At 37.3% G+C, this 20,519-nt stretch overlaps 1 protein-coding gene and 1 pseudogene across 9 annotated transcripts in view; both read right to left on the bottom strand.

The window, feature by feature from the left end:
- RGS7 (regulator of G protein signaling 7) overlaps window positions 1-20,519 on the bottom strand; it is a 516,778-nt gene that overhangs the window by 145,127 nt on the left and 351,132 nt on the right. The window lies entirely within an intron of this gene.
- Window positions 9,509-9,977, bottom strand: LOC107179147 (annotated as a pseudogene).

Genomic DNA, 20,519 nt, shown 5'->3' with positions numbered 1-20,519 from the left:
TTTCTTACTTGACACATCTCCAAAGGCAAGGGAATTAAAAGCCAAAATGAAGTATTGGGACCTCATGAAGATAAAAAACTTCTGCACTGCAAAGAAAACAATAAAAAAACTAAAAGGCAACCAACAGAATGGAAAAGGATATTTGCAAATGACATTTCAGACAAAGGGCTAGTATCCAAAATCTGTAAAGAACTCACCAAACTCCACACCCAAAAAACAAATAAATTCCAGTGAAGAAATGGGCAGAAAACATGAATAGGCACTTCTCTAAAGACACCAGGCACATGAAAAGATGCCCAACATCACTCCTTATCAGGAAAATACAAATCAAAACCACACTGAGATATCACCTCATGCCAGTCAGAGTGTTTAAAATGAACAAATCAGGAGACTATAGATGCTGGAGAGGATGTGGAGAAACGGGAACCCTCTTGCACTGTGGGTGGGAATGCAAACTGGTGCAGCCACTCTGGAAAACAGTGTGGAGGTTCCTCAGAAAATTAAAAATAGACCTACCCTATGACCCAGCAGTAGCACTGCTAGGAATTTACCCAAGGGATACAGGAGTACTGATGCATAGGGGCACTTGTACCCCAATGTGTATAGCAGCACTTTCAACAATAGCCAAATTATGGAAAGAGCCTAAATGTCCATCAACGGACGAATGGATAAAGAAGATGAAGTTTATATATACAATGGAATACTACTTGGCAATGAGAAAGAATGAAATCTGGCCATTTGTAGCAACGTGGATGGAACTGGAGAGTGTTATGCTAAGTGAAATAAGTCAGGAAGAGAAAGACGGATACCATATGTCTTCACTCTTATGTGGATCCTGAGAAATTTAATAGAAGACCATGGGGGAGGGGAAGGAAAAAAAGTTAGAGAGGGAGAGAGCCAAACCATAAGAGACTCTGAAAAACTGAGAATAAACTGAGGGTTGATGGGGGGTGGGAGCGGGGGGAGGGTTGGTGATGGGCATTGAGGAGGGCACCTGTTGGGATGAGCACTGGGTGTTGTATGGAAACCAATTTGACAATAAATTTCACATTAAAAAAAAGAAGTACAATCTTCTAGTTATAAAAAGAATATGACACAGGGATACAGTATGCAGCATAGGAAATACAGTCAGTAATATTGTAACAACTTTGTGTGGTGACAGATGGTAACCTGACTGACTGTTGAGAACTGTCTAATGTATATAAATCACTGTGTGATACACCTGAAACTAATACAATATTGTAGGTCCATTATTCTTCAATAATAAAATATAAATAAGATCCTGTAATTCTTAGTGCACTCTTCCAACAAGTCCTCATATTTCTCAGAACAGAGCTCAAATTCCTCGACTTGGCCTTAGAAAATCCTACCTGATCTGGCCACCAGTTACTTATCTGTCTTCTATTATTCACTCCTTCACAGATCCTGCCCTAGAGCACAGACCTCCTTGCTGTACCTCAGACATACCAGGCATGTGCCTGCCATGAGGCTTTGCACTCTCCGCCTGGAATGCCAGCACTCTTTGTCCAAAGAGTTGGACATCCCACTTCATTCCTTCAGTTGATCTCTGGCCAAGGCCACGACATCAGTGATTACATACCTGACTGCACAGTATAAAACAGGATTCACTCTCTACACATTTTTTTTACTTTGTCTTCTCTTCATAGCACTCACCACCACTTACCATATTACACATGTATCTATTTATTATTAATCTTCCAATGAACATGCAAGCTCCATGTGAATGGGAACTCTTTTTTTCTTTTTGGCTGTTTTTAATTTGTTTGTTTACTTTTTTGGTTTGCTATCTTATCAGCACCTAAATTGTCTGTAATATTACAAGCAACTAAAAAAAATCTATCAGCAAAAATGGACACAAGAATCCTATATTATTTCATAGAATGAATTCTTAGAAATAATACAGTCAAAAGTTACAGACATTTTTAAAGCACTGCTGAATATTGCAAACTTAATTTCTAAAAGTGTATATAATTTAAATTCTCACCAGGAGGTTATAACTGTATTGGTATCCCTGTAAACTTATGAACCATTTTGCAGTAGGATTCATTTCCTCATTCCTCATTTGCTGGAATAAATGTCCTGCTTTAATTTGAATTAATTTGTGTTGTGATACATTATACTGAATTTTAGCTAAAAAAAAAAAAAAAGAAAACACCCCAGTCTTAATATATCTAGCATGAGTGAAAGAAAAATACATACAAAGTTTTCAGTGAAGGCTTTGAGAAAGGCTGGTTAGACCAGGCATGGAAGGGTATTAGACCCATGGGAAGTGTAAAGTCTTCAACTTCTCTCCAATCCTCCTAAAAATGCTTTCCTTTCTAATTCTTCATTTTTGATTTCTTTCCCTAGGATTTATCTTACTTACCTACTTAATTACATTATAAAGCCTTTTATACTTCCTTTAATTTTTTCTCCATTATTGATTCATACCAGGCTTTAGCAATTTACTCCATGAGTCTTCATTTCTTCATCTATCCATTCATCTACCCAACCATCCATCCATCCATCCTTCCACTCATTCATCCATCTTGCTATTTATCTAACATATAATTATTCACTTTATGCTTGGTTTCATTCCATGGATACAAAAGTGAATATAACATGCTCTCTGTTTATATCTTCAAAACACACAATGCAGTAGAATATGCTTTAAGAAAGCAGGTAATGACTCTGGCTTCAAATGAGACATGATAAAGAGCTTAGAAGTTGTCACTCCCATCCTTACAACAAGGAAAAGCTGAACAAGCTGAAAATCAACTTTTCCTGGAGCAATCAGAAAACTGAGGTTGTAGGACAAACCTCTACCTGAAAATCTGCAGGGACAGGCTCATTCAGAGACATAGCCCAGATTTACTTACTTGGAGAATCAATTCATCCTTTCTTTCCATTAGTGATAAACCTAACAAAATATATACAGGATCAGTGTGTAAAAAACAGGAAAACACTGACAGAAGAAATAAAATACAGTATATTTCATGGATTGCAACACTAAGGTGCCATTTTGTTTCAATTTGATCTACAGATTCATTGCAATACCAATCAAAATCCCAGCAAGCTATTTTGTAGACACTGATAGAATCATTCTAGAGTTCAGATGGAAAGGCAAAAGACCCAGAATAAGCACCATAATACTGGAGAATAAAAACAAAGTTGGAAGAGTCACACTATATGACTTCAAGATTTACCTTAAAGCTATAGTAATAAAGAAAGTATGGTATTGGTTAAAGAATAGAAAAATAGATGACCAGGGGTGCCTGGGTGGTTCAGTTGGTTAAACGTCCGACTTCAGCTCAGGTCATGATTTCATGGTTTGTGAGTTTAAGCCCCACGTCGGGCTCTGTGCTGACAGCTCAGAGCCTGGAGCCTGCTTCAGATTCTGTGTCTCCCTCTCTCCACTCCTCCTCAGCTTGCACTCTGTCTCTCTGTCTTTCTCAAAAATAAATAAACATTTAAAAAAAGAAAAGAAAAATAGATGACCAGAACAGAATACAAAGCCCAGAAATAGACCCATACAAATACAGTCAATTGATCTTAGACAAAGATGTAAGGGTTATTAAAAAAAAAAAAAAAAAAAAAAAAAGGATAGTCTTTTCCAGGAATTATTTGTGGTTTTACACAACCAATTGTTATGTAAAAAAAAAAAAAAGCCCCAATGAACTTAGATACAGACACTTACATTATCACAGATGATGTAAGGTTCACTGTAAAGTGATGCCCCACTGCCCCACCCTTCATACTTTTCTTTGGAAAGAAGTTATGAAATGTAGCCCAAACTTAAGGAGTGAGGAGTTACCCTCCATCTCATTAAGGGTAAAATGTATACATAAATTATTTGTAAATTTTTGGCAATGGACCTTTGTTTTTATCCTTTATTTATTATTTGTTTATTCATTCATTCATTCATTCATTCATTCATTCATTCATTCTCTATCAGTATGAACCTATGGATGCATTTTTAAAAAAATATTTTACAACATAATCCAGTGGTACTTTATTTTGTTGCAAAAATTGTTCCATCTCTGGTCACTGGGAACTCTTTCAGTTGGCTCCCATGTCCCCTTGGCATACCTCCATCATTATGTGTACCCTTAAATACATATTACTAACTGAAAGAAGCCAGCTTAAAAAGATTATAGACTGTACGACTCCATTTATATGACATTATAGAAAAGGCAAAGCAAGAGCGATGGTAAACAGATCAATGGTTGCCTGATGTGATGAAAATGACATTTTATATCTGGTTTTCCTGCCCCAAACCTATAATCCCAGTTTAATAATGCAAAAAAAAAAAAAATCAAACATATTCAAATCCAGGGACAGTTTATAAAATACCTGACCATTACTCAAGACTGTCAAGGTCATAAAAAACAGGAGAGTCTGAGAAACTCTCACAGTTTAGAGATGGTTACCAAGACATGACAACTAAATGTAATGTTGTAACTTAGATGGGATCCCAGGACAGAAGAAGGACATTAGGTAAAAAGAAAGACAATCTGAATAAATTATGGACTTTAGTTAATAATGATGTATCAATATTGGTTTCTTCATTGTGACAAATGTATCATACTAACATAAGACATCAATAACAAAGGAACTGGGGTGGGAGAAATTGCAGAGAGCAATCAATGAAATTGTATTCAATAGCATGGAAGAGTTGAAGTTGTTTTCAAAAACTCAGAATAAAGATAAATGAAAGATGCATTGGTCACATCCCCAAAGGGCTTCCTGCCTGGCTGTCTTCTGATCTACGTTCCACAATATTGTCCTTTGATCTTCTAAAGAACAAACTCTAACTTTGTATTTGTTCTAAGGATCAAATATAATGCAACTAAAGTTATTTAACATAGTCTCTGGAACAGAGTAGAAACAAACAAATGTGGCTATCATTTTGTTGCTTTCCAACTTAAATCTATTCAAAGTTACCAACACCTCCCCATCACCCAACTCAGTCCTTAATGATGTCCTTGGGGGCAAGTTTCATCCCTGCTCTACAAAGAAGTTGTTTCTGATAACTTATCCTGCCCAAGCCCTGCCTTTGCATTATATTCACTCATTCTTTCAGTCAAACTAGATGGTCTGGAGCAGGCTGGTTTTCTCTTCTGTGCCTTTACTCTAGTATTTATTATATCCAGAAAAGCCCCCTGGCTTATCTTCACCGGGTGAAATTCTATGCAATCCCCAGGGTCCACTCAAATACAGCCTTCCCTCATGAAGTCTTTTCTAAACCCGCCAGGAGTGCACCCTCCCTCCAATGAGCTCCCAATGCTTGATATCTTTTATTGTAACTAATTGTGTTCTGGTATTAGTCTTTCATATTATTTCACAAAGATCCTGAAGGATAGGTTATCTGCTTAAACTCTTTTATTTCCCTGGCCAAGTACTCTACACCTGTTACATGTGGAATTTATCAATTGTGTTGAAAATAAAGAAAGGAAAAATGACTTTAACTTTAAAAAATATTTACTTTTGAGTATTTCTTTGATACCTATAATAAATTCCCACTTTGATAATAGATACAATTAAAGCTTACAATTCAGGGGCTGATATATTACTTTTAAAAGACAAAGTTGGACGAGCCTATGTGGCTCAGTTGGTTAAGTGTCCAACTCCCGATTTTGGCTCAGGTCATGATCTAACAATTTGTGAGACTGGGCTCCACATCAGGCTCTGCGCTGAGGGCACCAAGCTTGCTTGGGATTCTGTCTCCCTTCTCAATGCCCCTACTCCACTTGTTCTCTCTCTCTCTCTCTCTCTCTCTCTCTCTCCCTCTCAAAATAATAAATTAATAAACATTTAAAAGACCAAATTAAGAGTTAATGTCTTGATTGAAGCCTCACATCGAATAGTTGCTCTAAGAATAACAAGAAGAAAATATGTAATTTGTATGAAAGGATTATTAAATTTATTATTTTGTACCTATAAATTGCAGTGTTTACTATAATAAAACTTGAGAATTTATTAAATTTTGAAAATAACAGAGGATAGAAAAACTTCAAATGTCATCATCTCAATTTTTAATTAACACATGGTGCAAACACAAAAATTATTTCAACTCAATCAATCCACATTTTATATCCAAGTACATGCTTACATACATTTGGATAGAAAACAGCTAAAACCCAATTTACTTTTCTTCCAGAAATCTTTGAGCCCAACTTTGTTTTAAAGTAGGCTTCACCCTCAGCACTGAGCCCAACATGGAGCTTGAACTCACAATCCTGACATCAAGACCTGAGCTGAGATCAATAGCTGAATATTCAACTGACTGAGCCACCCAGGCTACCCTAAACCCAACTTAAAAAACAAAACAAAACAAAAACAAACAGTAAAATACTCAGACTAAAGGCATTTGAGGTGAGACTCCTGGAACTTGGGACCTTACCCATTCCTCCACTGATGACATAAATGGGCCTAAGTCTAGTCCCTTAATTTTGCCCATGGTAAGAAATGTTGTATTGCCTAAACCACAGTTTTAGAGTAACTAGCTGAAACAAATTCTGAATGTAAAAACTTCACAAAAGCAACACAGCTTGAGACTTAACTATGTTTAAAAAAAAAAGAAAGAAAATATATTTTATTCACATGAAAAAAACTGTTAATAAGAACTTTAGTCTACAAAAATGTCTAATGGGAATGGTCTATGAAGTGTGGTTATGAATAAAGATATGGTAAAATCCATTTTAATCATATTAATTATTTAGCATGTTCAGAATTTGAATTTGAGTAACAAAATAAATTTTGAAATTGGAAGAAAAAAGACAAAAGCTTTATATAAATAATTGCTTCCAGAATTTTTATTTATTTTTTCAGAAATTTTTATTTACATCATTAATAATAGAACTAATTACTTGAATTGTTTAGTTTTTATTGATTAAAATGGTGGAAGTAGGAGCACCTGGGTGGCTCAGTCGGTTGAGTGTCTGACTTCGGCTCAGGTCGTGAGCTCATGGTTCATGAGTTTGAGCCCCGCGTCGAGCTCTGTGCTGACAGCTCAGGGCCTGGAGCCTGCTTCAGATTCTGTGTCTCCCTCTCTCTGCTCCTCCCCTGCTCACACTCTGTCTCTCTCTCAAAAATAAATAAAGGTTAAAAAAAAACTACAGAAAATGGTGGAAGTGGTAAAAATAATTTGTAAAGTAAGGCATGTAAATGTACAATTTGAATATGAAGAGAGCAAAGTTGTTAAAAATAAAAACTAGTATCAATGATAATAAAATACCACCCTTTTTAAAGTTAGCAAGTATGCAATGATAGGGAAACATACTGTATCAGAGAAATAAAAGCTTCATAGTATTTATTTCCGCTTTCAATCTTCTTTGCCACCTCCTCCTTTGTTTCAGTTAATACAACAGTGATATCAATATGTAGGTACCAGGTTGATGGATGAACACCAACATTTTATCTGCCTTATATCAAAACAATCTATTATAAACTGGGAGCTCATTTTAGTTTTAATCAGCATCTTCAGAAATTGACTGTAATTAATAGATAACAGATCACACCTGTCAGAATGGCTACAATCAAAAACACAAGAAACAAGTGTTGATGAGGATGTGGAAAAAAAGGAACCTTCATGCACTGTTGGTAGGAATACAGATTGGTGCAGCCACTGTGGAAAATAGTATGAAGTTTCTTCAAAAAGTTCAAAATATAACTACCCTACAATCCAACAATTGCACTATTGGGTATCTATCCCAAAAATACAAATACACAAATTCAAAGGGATAGTGCACCCCTATGTTTATAGCAGCAGTATTTACAATAGCCAAATTATGAAAGCAGCCCAAATGTCCATCAATAGATGAATGGATAAATAAGATGTAGTATGTATACATATTATTCAGCCATAAAAGAAGGATACAATCTAAAAAAAATAATATCTTGTCATTTGCAGTAACATGGATGGGGCTAGAGAGTATAATGGTAAGTGAAATCAATCAGAGAAAGACAAATATCATATGATCTCATTCATATATGGAATTTAAGAAACGAAACAAATGAGCACAAGAAAAAGAGAGAGAAACCAAGAAACAGGCTCTTAACTACAGAGAACAAAATGGGTGATGGGGATGGGGATTAAGAGCACACTTGCCACGATGAGCACTGAGTAATATATAGAATTGCTGAATCACTATATTGTACACCACAAATGAATATAACACTGTATGTTAACAATACTGGAATTAAAATTAAATACTTAATAAAAAAGATTCAATATAGGTGTAGCTTAGTAAGCAGTCACAGGAGTGCCATCTCTTCTATGTAGAAATCACAACTCCAATTTATAGGATGCAAACATATTTTACTATTATGCTCATGCTTATTTTTACTTACTTCAAATGAAAACTTCTGTGCAACCAACTGAGGTGTCCAAACATAGCAGGCATAGACCAGGAATTTGATAAGTTGTATGCTATCTATTGGCATGCTCTATATGACTTTAAATTTGAAGTGTTCCTTGTGATTACAGTATGTAATGAAGTTGTTAGCTCCCTGCACTCTGTCTTTTGAACCTGAAGCTTTACTAAATCTGCTCTCTCAGAAAGGTCACCGATGACTACCTAGTACAAAGGAGAGCTTCCCCTTGCTCTCTCAGTGCTCTCTCCTTAACAAGCCACTGATGAATCTCTCTTCATGGAACCTCTGTTTGATGCCCTCCAAACTCTATCTATTTTGCTGTATTTCCCACTGGCTCCCAGACTCTTCTCTGTTGTTGTCCTCCCAAATGCTATAGTGAGGAACTCTCTTGAAATTTATCTTTGCAAGGGATCCCATTTGCCTTTACTTTTTCTACATGCTTTCTTCTTTGGCAAGCTCATCGAATTTCAAAGCTTTGATTTCCAAATATATAGCTCCTTCATTCACTTAGTCAGTACAGGGGGAAACAAGGTGCCAGTCCTATTCTTAGGTAGTGTGTAGTGTATTTTAATAGGCAAAACAGGCAAATAAATGGGCCAACCACACCATGTAATAAGAATTTCAAGGAAGTAAGTGCAGTGTTCTGGAAACACATTAAAAAGACATCCAATTCAATCTTGAGAGGTCAGGACACTGTTCTGAAAGAGTTGATATATAATTCAAACCCTAAATAAAAGGCAGGAGCTATGAAGCAAAGAGGAGGTTCCAAGTAAAGAAAACAGCACATGGAAATGCTTGTGATCAAGAGGATAATGCCATTTAACAAACAGCCAGCAATCTGGTGGCTGTGAGGCACAGGGTGGGGCAAGAAATTGTGATCTGAGTGGACACAATGGTAAATATGGCTACTGCAAAAAGGGTTACATATTCAAGCTAAAAAGTTTAGACTGTATCCTACGGGCAATGCGGGATCAATTGGAGTTATGAAACCTCAGAAGAGACATGCTTAGATGGAGTTTTGGAAAGGTCATTGTAGATGCAGTAAAATGAATATATGGGTGTGGGACAAGGAAGAAGGGACATGAGTTAGAAGACTGTGGTCATTCCCCATAAGATGTGACTATGGCTAGAATTAGGCAATGCAGAGATATTTTTTTCCACTGAGGTATTTTATTTGTACGTATATATTATACCCCCAGGAAAAGAATTCCAGGACTTTCCCTTCTATGTGTTTTCATCTTGCTTCTTCATGGTCCATGATGTCAGCTGAGGCTGTTAGTACAATGAAATCAAACTAGTGGGATCAGAGAAGATTATTCTGCCATTTTTCTAGATCTTTGTGTTGTACATCAAATCTGGGGCTGATCACTCCACACTTGTTTAACATGTCCATGAGGTTCACAACAACTTTCCTAGTTTTGTGATCATCAATGACTTCAAATTCACCAATGTAACTAACCATGCTTCTTCATCACAGTTAGAAACTGGACAATGACTTCTGAACATGGCCTGAATGGACAGGGAGCTTAGCATCTGCTTGTATTTTCAGCATTGTTAATGTTCTAGAGAGCATCTGCTAGAACATTCATGAGCACCATTATGGCAGCACAGAAAGATGGTGGAAAGAGCAGTGGAGAGATATTTAAGAGAAGTCTACAGGATTTGAGGATAAAATGATGAGGTCAGTTTTTATTTGTTGAATAAATGAAATGCCTGCTAAAAATCCAAGTGAAAATCTCTGTAATATAGTTAGATCTATAGACCAGGAAGTCAGAAGGAATTCTACATGCGTGTACACACTAGCAGTGAATTAAATAAAGAAGTACATGGCCTGTAGAGAGCCAATAAAGGAGAAAGACCATGTTTGTGTCTGAAAAACCCTGACAGTTAAGAGGCAAATAGAGAAATCTGTGAAGAATACTAAATCGGAGGGTGAGAAAGTTTTAGTGCAAACCAGACAATGGAGTAATGTAAGACAAGAGGGAGTCAAAAATGTTACAGTGAGGTCAAATTAAGGGCTGAGAAATGATAACTGAATTTAGCAACAAGAAGAATATTACTGGCCAGACTAAGTAAAGTTTCAGATTATAAGCAGAAGATACAAGCAAGATTCCAGTGAATTGAGAGATGAGTTATAGACAGAGGAATTAGAGACAGGACAGCTGAGTTTATAAAACTAAGAGAGAGGAAAGTAGCCAGGATGGACCATCTATCAACATAGAACTGTCTTGTAATGGGGAAAACCAGTGGTGAATAAATTGATAAATATACGGCAGTTCAGGATAGACAAGAGAAATAGGAAGGATGCAATAAGAACCCTGAGGTGGTGCAAAAGGTCAGGATAACAAGCACAGGAAGCCTAACCCAGATGGGCAAGGAGACAAGAATGGTTATAGACACTGTCATGTTTTTTGTGAAGCATAGTGAGTCAGAAAGTTGACAAATTTCCTCTTTGATTTATATTTTCACTAAAAGTTACAGTCTGCTGTTGAGAATGGCAGAGAATGAGTCTATTGGGAGACTTCAGGAAAATGAAGGCTTTGAATAATCATTCCCATTGAGTAGGAGCTATGACTACAAAACATGATTGCCAAGAGACCCTGAAGGCCTGATTGGGTTTGGAAACTGTGACACCTTGGGGACAATAATCTATAGCACTGAGTGTCTTTTCCATAGCATGTGCACAATTTCAGATAGAGACAGGCCCTTAGCGAGACTGACCCAGGATTATACACTCTGTTGGTGGATCACTGGAAGGACAGGCCAAGAGAAAATTGAAAGCATTTGTTAATTAAAGTGGCGGACTGTTTTGCTCCTGGTACAATGATTCCTCTAATGTCTGTCTTGCCTGTGAGAGGGGCAGTATGGGTATATTGACACCACTGCACCTCAAATACAAGAACAAGCACATTTTGTGTGTGCATAATTGTTAAATGCATGAATGGTCCTATCTTCAAACCTGGGTCTCCGGTTACTGTTCAATCACACCATCACATCACAGGGAGAAGCCTGGGCTTCTACCATCCTCATTACTCAAAGAATATAACATTCCACAGGGGTGTTGTTTAAGATGATGGGAGAATTTTGCATCATTTGTATGATATAATCTAAGTAATAGCTTACACTTCTGCCCCATTCTTTATTTTTAAACTGTCTGCATCTCTGTCAACTTACTTGAAACTTTGTCTGTGACATGGTGTGCCTAAAATCAATGGTTTGCTCAAATGCCTCGGTTAACGGAGGTCTTCCCAACCACATAGCCTTATTTAACTTTTAGTGGCAGCTCCTGCAAGCCATGCCCCCAGGATTTGCTTAAGTGAGCAAATATGCAATGTGATGGAACATTTGACAGAATCTGCAGAAGTGCAGGTGGACAATGAGCATAGGCATGAGAAGGAACTGCATGAGCTCCTCCTTTCCAGCAATGCTGGCGGGGATGGTGGGGCGGAGGGCAGGGGGGCTCCCAGATGCCAGGTACTCATGCTCAACTCTTTGCTCTTATTTCTCTTATAAAGGGCTAGGTGGAACAGTAGGGGTGTAGTTAAAGGCAAGTTAAGGCACCAAATTAAAATTTCCTTTATACTTTGAATAATTTCTTCCTGTTTATGATACTGCATCAGTGACCAAGAACTTATTAGGCTACCATTGTACATATGTTAGTATATTAAGAATTTTATCAAATTTGGGGGCCCAGTTGAGAGCTGGAAAACATTAATAAAATATAGGGGTTCATGATTATACAAAGGCAAGGAAATGGGGAAATACCTATTTCTAGAGGGACAAGATGTTCTCCTTCCTTGATGGCTGATCATTGCTTACCAGATGGAGCAGAAATGTCTCAGGAGAGCAATTCTAGGCTTTGCATGCCCAACCACCCAACACCTTCATCTTATCTCCTGTGTCATTCCAAAAAAACTGACCTACTTTCTCTCCCTAAACCATAGGAAAAGAAATGTCGACAACTGCTACTTTTCTAAGCTAGAAGCAAGTGGTCTGACCTTGAATCATGTTAGAAAAGATAGGATATCTGAAGGGGTCAGGATACTTTCCAATGGCTTTACATTTGTTGAAAAATTCTCAGAAAAAAAAAAAAAAAAAAAAAACAAAGCATAACCTAAAGCAGTTATTTCACTTGCTATAATATCATTTCTGGCCTAGAGATAAATTTCCAAATGATAAATTTGGGTTTTTTTATGATTTTTATGAGACTTTATTATGTCCTTGCTATGCCTTTGCTTGGGTTTTCCAGTGTACTCTAATATTTCAACTAATAAATCATGATTGCTTCTAATAGGATCTACTATTTGCTCATAAAACTCATTTTTCCATGGAATAAAAGCAACCTCCCTTAGGCTGTTTCAGAACATTAGAGTAATTTCTTGTGGTTGGATAACATATATATCCTTGACTTTACTTAGAGGAAAATAGATTATTTGAAATCTATGGACGGATAAACCTGGAAAGTTTCACTTTCTGTTCTATAACTAGACACTTTGTATGGCACGGAGGGTCATGGGAACCTATTGTTTCACACTTCGAGGTAAACTTCCATCTAGAGTGTGAACCATGAATATTGAAATATGAAAGATAAAAAATAATAACAGCCTATTTATATGTTAATATTTTCTTTGTTAAAATATTCAATTCAATAATATTTAAATGCCCAATATGTGCCAGGCACACTAAAGATGCCAGGGGCAGAGCAAATACAAAACGAAGACTCTGCTCACAAAATGCACATTCTTTTTTTTAAATGTTTACTTATTTATTTTTTAAGTTTTTTTAACGTGTATTTATTATTGAGAGACAGAGAGAGACAGAGCATGAGCATGGGAGGGACAGAGAGAGGAGGAGACACAGAATCTGAAGCAGCCTCCAGGCTCTGAGCTGTCAGCACAGAGCCCGACACGGAGCTCGATCTCACAAACTGCGAGATCATGACCTGAGCCAAAATCGGACGCTTAACCAACTGAGCCAACCAGGAGCCCCCAATGTTTATTTATTTTTGAGACAGAGACAGAGTATGAGTAGGGGAGGGGCAGGGAAAGAGAGGGAGGCACAGAATCCTGAAACAGGCTCTAGACTCTGAGCTGTCAGCACGGAGCCCGATGCGGCGCTCGAACTCAGGAACAGCGAGATCATGACCTGAGCCGAAGTTGGACGCTTAATAAACTGAGCCACCCAGGCTCCCCTCAAAACGCACATTCTAATGAATATGTGCCTCAGATTTTTTTAAATGACCTGAAGTCAGACCATCATGTGACAGTGGAGGGACAGCCCATGCCCCTTTCAACAAGGGTGGTATTATGTCAACATGCCTTTGGAAGAGGTCAATCCTCAAACATACCCTAAAAAGAGGTCAGTCCTAAGATGTCCTAGGAAGAGGTGAATCCTGGAGTCAGATATGAGAATTCAGAAACTGTGGCCAACAGTAGGATGAATACCTGTATCCTTTTCTTATTGACAAGAAATCAGTTAAGCCCTGACTCTGGGCCTGAATATGCCTGGAAGATTTTCAGGGTTTGGGATGTTGACCACTGTGCCTAGATGTGAGGAAGGCAACAGGGAATCAGTTTCTAAAGGACTTACCATCAGATCTGGACTGTGAAGGGGTAACAGTTACTTTCCATGCTGTATTTTCTTTTTACTATCTGTGACGCTCAAAAACATCTTGTGAAAACTTAGAGTCTGGGAGATGAAAGTGGGAGTCTGTGAGGATGTACAGTCTTCAAAGAACCCAAGTAGGAGTGGTGCCCTTGGTCAAGGTCCAAGTGATGGTAGCAGATGGTCACTGTGCTGGAACACAGCAATCTCAAAAGGGCAATGGTGGCTCTGGTAAGGATGTGGACATCACAAATAGGTGGAGCGAAGGGACACGAGATACTGGTTCATGAGTGGCCCAGGAAAAATATAAGATATGGGGAAGGGAAGACATGAGTGGGACTAGCTCCAATAACAAAGCCAGTGAGAGCTCACGTCTTCAAAGGAGACTGGACAGATATGCTAGAATTTTAGCTGTCACTACCTGAGTGCTTTTTATGAATGCTTTTATTCTCTTCTTTATACTTGCCAGATTAGCTATCGTGGGTTTATAATGGTGTTTTATAATTCAAAATGTTTTAACAACATTAATGTGTGCTCTATATAGTACTATATGTGACCGTCTGATATCCATCCCCAAGAAAAGTCTGTTGACTGACCTACCAAGCAGCTACTAGGGGGCCCTTGAGGAAATAACCAAGGAAAACCTGGCAGATCACTTAGTGAAGGTTAAGGTCTCAGCACTAAAGCCCCCAGAAGGATAATAAACAAGTGTGTGTCCATATTATTGCTTACAAAGAGGCCCACAACTACCCAGACCACAGATATTTCCATGGATGAACCCCAGAAGAGGAAAAATCAAACGTCAGGTTTGCTGAAATAGCCAAGTAACCCTTGACAGTCTGAAAAATCTGACATCCTCTCTTTTTGTGGCTAGGATCAAAGTCGTAATGACGTCTGGCAGATCGCCTTCCAAAAAAACTGGATTAAATAAAAGGAGCAGTTATTTATAGAAAATGACAAAGTCACAGTCCAAACCTGTGCCTTACATGAAATGGAGTTAATCAGAATTCTATGTAGTGTACATGATGTACCCTAGTGGGCTTCAATGTCCAGGTATTCGTGAATGCAGCAAAAAGGAACAATTCTGAATAATCTAGAGATACCAATCATTTAAATTATAATGTAATTGCAAAATTAAAAAGGTATTATTATTATTAGACATAAGGACTTCTTTGCTTACAGGGGAATTTTCAAAGTATGAAAATCCTATTATATGTTTCACTGAGTTTCTTAGAGTCATTATTTTAAAAAAAGGTCTTCTTTTTATGTAAAAGCAGGAATCTTTATGTGTGGTTTGCAGCCAAAGGATAGTGAAGAGACTGGTGCATTCATGCCATGGTAGGATCACATTCTGGTCACAAATCTTCTGTGAGCACTGATATCACATGTTCTGTGCTGCTGTTGCAAGCATTTCTTGCCATTCTTAGATATAACAATTGGAAAAACTTTATGAATAGGACAAGTAGCCTTGTTCTCAGCTCAAATAAAGAGGGGAAAATCCCAATTCATTCTTCGGTTGGGAAATGAAAAATCTGCTATCTTAGTGAAAGATAAAGGAGCCTGACTTTCAGACAGCTCTTAGACAACAGTCTACAGCTCTCTCTGGATAACATATATAAGTACTTACATTTCCCTGTCCTTTTTGAGTGGCTGATCCTGATGAACTGGTCTATTTTCAACAATGTCCTATGCTCTAGGCCTTATTATCTTTACCAATTCCTTTATAATTTCCTTTCCTTCTTTACAATTTTCATTCCTCCCTTTTTTCCTTCTTTTCTCCCATCCAAACCTCCTACCTTTTTTTTTAAAAAAAAGTGTACACTCGGGGCACCTGGGTGGCTCAGTTGGTTGAGCATTCGACTCATGATTTCTGCTGAGGTCAGGATCTCACGGTTCATGATGTAGAGCTCTGAGTTGGGCTCTTCACTGACATTGTGAAGCCTGCTTGAGATTCTCTCTTTCCCTCACTCTTTGCCTCTGTCCCACTCATGCTCTCTCTCTCTCTCAAAATAGATAAATAAACTGAAAAAATGTGTATATTTCTTTCTCTCCCCCCAAAATCAAGTTGGCTTATAAAAGAAACATGTGTACACAAAAAAGTTAATAAAATAGACAGTGAAGACCTAAAAAGAAGAAAGCAACAGAGAGGTCAACCAGCTGTTAGAAGAATTAGACAATGCCACGGGGCAATTGTGTTTTTCCATTAGGTCTTTATTTTTGTTTTTTGTTTTTATTTTCTAGTGAATAGGATAGAAATATCAACCTCTGCTGATTTATGGAATGTTCCTAAGTGAGTTAAACAACTATTTAAAAGTACACTGAATTCTAGCATCATTATGCTTGCTCAAATTTTACAAGCAAAAGGACAGCAATTCTAATTAGATTCCCAGCTGTTTTTAGTATTTTCCTTAACTGTTGGCAACTCTAATAAGTAATCTATAAAAAAAAAATCTGCCAATCAAGTAAAAATGGGAAAGATCATAAAACCCTGGGACTGGCATTTACAGGTGCGTGTGCTGGCCAGTACAAACCAAAATAGGAAAATGGCATAACCAGACGGCATCTGCTGAATCTCTAACAAATGTGCAGTGTGGATATCATGTCTTATATCCATCAGGTATGAATCCTAGCTCCCCATCTCAGCTCTTCTCCAAGCCTTAGAGACCTCATCTATAAAATAAACTTGATACTCCTTCTCTGGATCTGAAAATGTTAATGTTTTGATATCAAATGTATCTGGTTTGAGTATTGGTTCTATCTTTTAGTAGCTTCATGATCTGAGACTTAGATTTCTGATATACCATGTACTTCATGAAGTTTCTTTCTCTTTTTTCTTTAAGGCTGAATAACACATATCAAGTTCTCAACATGGTGTTTGCACATTGTTGGTGTTCAGTACACCTGAGTTCTCTTGTCTCTTCCCTATTTCCAAGAACTAAATAGGAAGGAAACATCCAGCATGGTACCTGAAGGCACCCAATTAATTAATGTTAATGTAGTATAATTATTTTCCATTGTTATTGCAATATAGTGATGGAGGGGGATATGAAGGCAGCCAGAAGCCCAAACCAGAAAAGGCTTCTATCAACAGGAAAAAAAAAAGCCCTCTTGGTGGCAGAAACCATAGCAGATATACTGGGAATAATGACTTCTATTTTGGTAATGAAAACTTCTATTCATCGACTTTATGAAGACCTTTCAGTATATTTTGGATTTTAAGTTTTAATTACGTAGGGCAACTGCAGAGATACATTCGTCAAATGACAATAGCAGTCACTTGTTCCATTATAAAGTGCATTTTTAAATGCAAATGCAGAACATGCATACATACATACATGGAAAAAGTGATATTGTTAAGTAATAAGTTAAATGAGACAGTTGGCCTCAACAGGCTGGATGTGATTGGGCTTTACTTGTTGGTACTGATTACTTTGAATGGGAGACATCATGCAGCAAACATCTGCAGACTTTTTCACTTTCTGCATTTGTAGAGTATTCCCAAGGGGCAATGGGCACCAAGAGAGACTTTCCTGATGATATGAAATGTACAGGATACCATACTTTTTTAAAGGTGGGGTGGTAATAGAATATACGCAAAAAGGAATTACTGTTTTCTTCCGAGGAAAAGCTAGTAACACGCTGAAAAGAATACATGAAGAAAACCATGGCTCCTGCTCATCTCATGTGAAAATAATTAGAACGACAAATAGTTTCCCTCATGTAGTTAACTCTGAAGGTTTGGCTGTAGTAGCAGACACATGGGTTGGGAGCAAGTGCCCAAAGATATGAGGCATTTATTCACGTCTCTTTAGGCGTTATTTAAAACAGAAAGTGCATATTTGAAATATGTATACTTGGGTTATGTCTACTACCTTGAACTAAGTCAAACTAATCAATCTTGTTAGAGGTGTATGAGATGGCTCTGATTTATGATTTCTTGCATGTTTCACCAGAAGGTTAAATGATGCCTTAAAAACTCAGAATGTTTTCCTAAAATGGTTCACTAGTATTGGAACAATAAATAATAAGGGAGTCACTTTATTTCTTTCATATTGACATGATATAGCTTACAGAATGGACAATAAAATATGTATTTTATAAGGTTTTTTTTTTTTTTTACAAGAGGGTCTTGATATAATTTGAAAGAGTGTTTTAAATGTCTCTATTCTCCTGCCACCCAAGTAAGATTGTTGTTTGAAGCAATATGAAGAGCACACAGAAAAGATTTCTTTTTGATTTGGGGTGCCTGGGTGGCTTAGTCGGTTAAGCATCTAACTTGGCTCAGGTCATTATCTCACAGTTCATGAGTTCAAGCCCTACATCAGGCTCTGTGCAGGCAGTTCGGAGCCTGGATCCTGCTTCAGATTCTGTGTCTCCTTCTCTCTCTCTCTCCCCCTTCACTCACATCTGTCTCTCTCACAAAAATAAACATTTAAAAATTAAAAAAAAAAAGAAAAGATTTCTCTTTATTTTGAATGTAAGATATATGCATTGGAATATGTAGAAAATAGCTTTAACAAAGGGTATACCCAGGATGCATTAGCTAAATATAACACCAAATCTAAGAAAATCAATTACTGTATCCCAAAAGACACTATGTAAGGGACCATCTGATCAGCTGGATTCATGCACCTCTCATGGTTGCTAACCATGTAAGGAAAAGCAGAATCTAAGCCTGAAATAATTGTGCCAAAAGGAGAAGACACACAGGGTAGAGATTTGGAGATCAAAGTTCTGTTTCTTTGAACAGGTTTTTGTGTGATTTCGGACATTCATGTTTTTCTCAGTTGACTTTCCAATTGTAAAATGAATATGTCTTATGTCTGCATGGCTACTTCATACTATTGTTGTAGTATTCAAGTAAAACGATCTGTTTTAAATTATTTAGAATAGCATGAAATGCTTTGCAAGTACAAAATATTATCAAGGATAACAGAGACATTCTATACGTTCTCAATTCTGATATACCCTCATGTTCCTTGAGCTGATTTCTCTGGAAGGCCAACCAAATCCACAGGATATGAAGGCTACTTGTAACACAGTTTTATTATATTCATTAACAGAATTTGGATCATTTTGTCTAGAGGACTTGTAGAGAATTGGGAAGTAGATGACGGACTCTAATGGTGAGCATAATGGGTTGATTTAATTAATTCAGTGAACAAGATATTTGATCCAGTTGAATGATGTGTAAGCAAAATATCTGGTTGACTTATCTGAATCTCAATTTTCCAGATATTTTTACAATAGATAATACCTTTAGAAGAAGAAATTTTACAACTATTCAACATTCAGTTTTTATCCTGGATAAATCTCTATTTGTTCTTAATCTCACTCTTCTATCTGCATTTTAAACCACTTCTTTCAAATTGGGTTTGGTTTAGATAAAGAAAAATTCATTTGAAATTTCTTTCTCTTCACTTTTCCTCATCTATTTAGGGGAACACAAACTGAATCATTGATTATCAAAAACTTAATGTCACTTCAGTGGATTCCCATTAGTAAAAATCAAGCGATTATTGATAACTGATCTTGACACTTCAGTCGATGACTGGAGAGGATGTATGTCTTCTGCCATTAAGATTTTTTTTAGATTTGACTAAAGCAATAAGGCTAACATGTAAAATAAAAAATAAAAGATAAAATTAATCAATAAATTGAGTAGCAGCAAGTGTAAATAATTCATGGTAAAGAAATTCAATTGGGAGCTGAATTATAGAGTCTTCATAGAATGAATAGGTTGTGTTTGAAGGCTAGTATAAAAATTGCATGCATTTTAAAGAATCCAAGTTAGCTAAATATGCCTGCAAATGTTCAGAGTTTTAAAGGAATCTGGCCTATTTAAAAATAAAATCAAGATTTGGGCACACTAGAATGTTGACTCATTTAAGCTTCACAAAACACCGTATTAAAAGCATTTTGCTGGGGCGCCTGGGTGGCGCAGTCGGTTAAGCTTCCGACTTCAGCCAGGTCACGATCTCACGGTCCGTGAGTTCGAGCCCCGCGTCGGGCTCTGGGCTGATGGCTCGGAGCCTGGAGCCTGTTTCCGATTCTGTGTCTCCCTCTCTCTCTGCCCCTCCCCCGTTCATGCTCTGTCTCTCTCTGTCCCAAAAATAAAATAAACGTTGAAAAAAAAAAATTTTTATAAAAGCATTTTGCTGAAGAAGAATAAAAAGAGAGAGAGATTAACTACCTTGCCCATGCTTACAGCCAGTAAGTACTTGAATCAAGACTTGAGCTCAAGTATGTCTTCAGAGCCTATGACTCATTTTGTTTGAGTCAGGTATGAGTATGTCAGGTAGTGTCTCAAGGAATACTGAGATCTGAAGAAGCATGGGTGGATGGAGAGAAAGAGAAAAGTGGGGCAAGCAGGGTACCATTAAGGGAACACAGAGAATGGACTTAATATTCTTTAATATCTAGTAGTCATAGTGAGGCTCATTTCAGATTTTGGCTACTCATTGGACTGAGGATCTTAAAGTACTCCTCACCTTGGTCAGCATCACTTCAAGAGCTTGGCAAGGGTGATTCTTCGAAGC

The sequence above is a fragment of the Panthera tigris genome, chromosome F3, assembly GCF_018350195.1.
Source record: "Panthera tigris isolate Pti1 chromosome F3, P.tigris_Pti1_mat1.1, whole genome shotgun sequence".
Taxonomy (NCBI): domain Eukaryota; kingdom Metazoa; phylum Chordata; class Mammalia; order Carnivora; family Felidae; genus Panthera; species Panthera tigris.
The sequence above is the reverse complement of the archived record's forward strand: the minus strand, read 5'-3'. Positions and strand labels throughout refer to the sequence as shown.